We start from the raw sequence: 5,041 nt of genomic DNA on the forward strand, positions 1-5,041 counted from the left end.
TATTCAGTCATAAGAGTCTGCCATTATATTATAGTGGGTGGTGTTTCATTTTTCCAATTTCTTGCCACTAATATTCTGGCTGCTGTTGTTCCTGAAATAAAAAAAATTAAGGTGATATATATATATATATATATATATATATATATATATATATATATATAGTTCATAACTGCATATATAAACCACATGTCTGAAACCCCACAGAAAGTCCTGAAACCATTTTGTCTCTCCCAAATTGATCTCAAATATTTCTCTGCAAAGTCGAAGGAAAATGGAAAAGCCTCCCCATTGTCTTTTTGCTCACAACTCCTAAGGGTATGTCTGTGTATGAATAGGGTGAGCCTGTGACCTGGCTCAGTAACTAAGTATTTATCATTACAAAAGACTGGCCAGGCTCCCCAGGGTATCCAATCAAGTGACCATTAACAGGTAACCTGCCAGACAGGAGATAAACAATGCACTCAGATTTCTGTTGTAGACCACCCCTTTCTGTGATGTAGGTGTGATGTGTCTGGGGGGGTGGTCTTGAGCTACATCCCTTCTGTGATGTAGGTATGATGTTTCTGGGGGTGGTCTTGGACTCCAGGGCGGGCAATTTAAAATGTCTATATAAGGGCGGGCACACCTTTGTTCTGGGTCCTCCTCCTTTCCCTTTCCTGCGTGTGAAGGGGGCACCCTGTTGCAACAGTTCAATAAAGATCAGGCTTTCTAGCTGCTTTGCTTCTCAATATTCTCTGGTTGGCCTCTGTTCTTTTCTCCGACCGATGGAGAACCTACAAAGGACTCTATAAGGGCTCTTGTGTTCCCCATAAGGGAATAAGGGCAGATTTTTGTTTATTACATTCTGTACATAAACAATGGTCTTATATCTTTTCTGATTTCCGCTGACATTATTCCTACGAGAAAGGTCTTTTTCTGAATGTAATAGCTGTAAATTAACACACACACACACCCTTAAACATTTTGTTTTAAAAAAACCAACGTCAATTGCATTTTGTAATCTGTCTTGATTCCCGTCTGGGAACTCGACCGAATAAAGCTTCTCTCTGGCTGGCCGCGCTGCTGGGAACTGGGCCCAAAACTTCAGGAATCCCTCCAGGAATAGGGAAGAAAGACCTCACTGTTCCCTGTAAGCTGACTCTACCTGAGTTGACGTGGGAGAGAAAATCAAGGCCCCCACCCTTCTCCACCTCCCCAGGCAAGACTTGCTGAAAATCGCCCATGCCGGTTTTATGAGTGCGGCCCAGAACCTGCCCAGGCCATCTTCACCCCACGGGAAGTCATCTGGCATGAAACAAGTTGTCACCTTCCTGCTCTGCTATTGATATTTCAGTAATGCAGTTGTCAGGAGAGAGAGAGACTGCGGATTTCTCTACGCTCGCTGCAAGCCTCTTTGTATCTGGCACTACTGTCGTCATTCTTTCTTTAAAACTTTTTTTTGGGTGGGTTATTCCTTATAAAGGGTTACAGTCATACCTCGGGTTACAGACGCTTCGGTTTGCGTGATTCCGGTTTGCGCCGAACCTGGAAGTACTGGAACGGGTTGCTTCTGGGTTTCGGCGCATGCGCAGAAGCGCTAAAATGCGCTATGTGCAGAAGTGCCGAATCGCAACCTGCGCACGTGCAGAGGCGGTGCTGCAGGTTGCGGACACTGCGGGTTGCGAACGTGCTTCCCGCACGGATCACGTTCGCAACCCGAGCATCCACTGTACTAGAGAATGGAATTGGCAGTGCTAACTTGAATGAAATGTTGGGAGGAAGACGGGTAAGCCCAGGGTTTGAGCCTAGGACTTGCCAATTGGAAGGTTGGCGGTTCGAATCCCCGCGACGGGGTGAGCTCCCGTTGCTCGGTCCCTGCTCCTGCCCACCTAGCAGTTCAAAAGCACGTCAACTGCAAGTAGATAAATAGGTACCACTTTGGCGGGAAGGTAAACAGCGCTTCCGTGCGCTGTTCTGGTTTCGCCAGAAGCAGCTTAGTCAGGCTGGCCACATGACCTGGAAAAACTGTCTGCGGACAAACGCCAGCTCCCTCGGCCTGAAAAGCGAGATGAGCGTCGCAACCCCAGAGTCGTTTGCGACTGGACTTAACTTTCAGGGGTCCCTTTACCTTTGGGGTGCAAAAAATAAATAAATTCCAGCGTTGAGGACTGCAAGCGTTGATGGGGTAAAAAGACAGGCGACAGACCCACTAGGCTAACTCGTGGGATCCCCTTGCACGCAGGATCTAGCGCTCGGTTTGGAGGCCATTGCACTCAAAGCTCAGGTGGTCTCACCTGGATCTGCGTGAGCGCAGCCTGTCTGAAAAGGCTCTCGCCGCCGAAAGCCAGATGGCTGCAGATCACTCGTAGCTGTTTCCCCAACCCCACAGCCTGTTTTACGCAGGCCAAGACTGTCTGGCGTGTCGGCTGCGGCTGCGATTTCTGCAGTTTGTGAAAAGGGGGAAGGCGGCTTCCATTAGGCGGCCTTATAAAGGCCGTCTCCAGATGTGGAGATTCTCCAGGAGGGACTGGGGATTTGGCCGCTGACCAAATGAACACATTTCGGGCCGTTCCAAACTTGGCTGTGGGTTCTCTCCCTCCCTCCCCGCCCCCACCCCCAGCGGCAAATCCTTGCTGTTTTCAATTCCAACATTTTTTCTTGGCTATTCTTCTCCCCCTCCCTCCCCGTTTTGTTTTCCACTTAGTGGTCCAGCCAGGGTCAAGCCCTCGCCTTTCCTGTCCGCCAAGATGCTGAACATTCCAGAGATGTGTGTGTGTGTTTGCGTGTGTTTTTGTGTGTGTGTTTAGATGTTGGCTGGGCTTTCTCCATCCATCGATGCAGGGGGTTCCCATACATTTTTATTTCTCCCACTGGGAGCAGGAGCCAACTTCTACAGAAGTGAGGTTGAGTGGTTGGAGCAGCGGCTTTCGAATGCTCTAGCTTCCAACGTTTCCCAAACTTGGGTCACCAGCTGTTTTTTTGGACTACAACTCCCATCATCCCTAGCTAGCAGGACCAGTGGTCAGGGATGATGGGAGTTGTAGCCCAAAAACAGCTGGAGACCCAAGTTTGAGAAATACTGATTTGCTTGCCCTTTCCACATCTTCTTATCTGCAGAGTAGCCCTGAAGCTGATAAGAGGATTATACTCTAGAGTGCAGGTCACTTAGGTTTATTTTATTTTTATTTTGAAAACCCATTCCTGTTGCAGACCCTCCAAGTGTCCCTATTTTCCAGGGACAGTCCCAGATTTACAGAAGCCGTCCCGGTTTCTGATTTGATCCCGGAATGCCCCGCTTTTCTTTAGGACGTCTCTATTTTCACTGGAGAAATGTTGGAGTTATGCGGCCTCAAAGCCAAGGAGATAGGTAACAATACAACCTTTAGATGACATCTGAAGGCAGCTCTGTATAGGCAAATCGTTTTATTTATATTGGAAACTGCCCAGAGTGGCTCAGGCAACCCAGTCAGATGGGCGGAGTATAAACAATGAAATTATTATTATTATTATGGAACAGGACATCCATATTTTCATCGGAGAAATGTTGGCAGGTATGTTGTTTGCTTTTCTCCCAAGAAAAGGGAGAAAAGCAATGATAAACCTAGACAGCATCTTAAAAAGCAGAGACATCACCTTGCCAACAAAGGCCCGTATAGTTAGAGCTATGGTTTTCCCAGTAGTGATGTATGGAAGTGAGAGCTGGACCATAAAGAAGGCTGATCGCCGAAGAATGGATGCTTTTGAATTATGGTGCTGGAGGAGACTCTTGAGAGTCCCATGGACTGCAAGAAGATCAAACCTCTCCATTCTTAAGGAAATCAGGCCTGAGTGCTCACTGGAAGGACAGAACCTGAAGCTGAGGCTCCAATACTTTGGCCACCTCATGAGAAGAGAAGACTCCCTGGGAAAGACCCTGATGTTGGGAAAGATGGAGGGCAGAAGGAGAAGGGGACGACAGAGGACGAGATGGTGGGACAGTGTTCTCGAAGCTACCAGCATGAGTTTGACCAAACTGCGGGAGGCAGTGGAAGACAGGAGTGCCTGGCGTGCTCTGGTCCATGGGGTCACAAAGAGTCGGACACAACTAAACAACAACATTAAAAGCACCTGCGAGCAGGGCAGAAGGCAAGGCTTTACTCCTAAATCGGCATCTCCAAGAAACAGGGAGTTGGCCGCGATTCTGAGTTTCGTGGGATCCCAATTCCTAAACGCTCAACGCCCTCCAGAGGGAGGGAGGATGAAGGGTTGGCCAAAGTGGTTGCTCATATCAGGCAGGCTGTGGCCTAACTCTCTTCCTTCATCCGCTGCTCAACTCTCGCATCCGTCACGAAGGCGAAACTCTGAATGGGATGCTTGTGACCTGTGCTGTATTGTCTCAGGTTGAAACAACCCGACCTGGTTGTGTCGTCTCTTGCCTTTGACGCTACTTGGGGCGGAATGATGGAATGAAGGCGGGTAACGTAAACGAAACAAAGGACTGGGGGTTGCTACCTACAATGGTGTGTCATTGGGCTGGCATTTTGTACCACCTTAACCTCTCTTCGAAAAGGGAGGCTCCTGGGTTGATCAGTCAGCAGACAGAATGGGTGGGTGTTACCCAGAGAGTGATGAAGCCCAGGGGAACGGCACTGTGGAATGCAGGCGATCAAAACCAGCCTCCCAAACAAAGATGATGCTCTGTCCACACAGGGTTGGGACCAGACTAAACCAGACCATTAAGATGCCAACGTCTCATCTGCAGTAGATCTTCAAACAGGGACCAGGCAGAGAGGCGGCTTCCCACCCAAACACCCCCAAGACTTGAAAAATCATTCAGGTCACAGGATCCAGAGTATAATTTCTGGCAGGCATCAGAGCTCAGCTCAGGCCTGCCTAGATAGCCTGGTGTAATAAATGGAAATCTGCCCTAATTACCTTATGGGGAACACAAGAGCCCTTATAGAGTCCTTTGCAGGTTCTCCATCGGTCAGAGAAAAGAACAGAGGCCAACCAGAAAATATTGAGAAGCAAAGCAGCTCGTAAGCCTGATCTTTATTGAACTGTTGCAACAGGGTGATCCCCT

The sequence above is a fragment of the Podarcis raffonei genome, chromosome 8, assembly GCF_027172205.1.
Source record: "Podarcis raffonei isolate rPodRaf1 chromosome 8, rPodRaf1.pri, whole genome shotgun sequence".
NCBI lineage: Eukaryota > Metazoa > Chordata > Lepidosauria > Squamata > Lacertidae > Podarcis > Podarcis raffonei.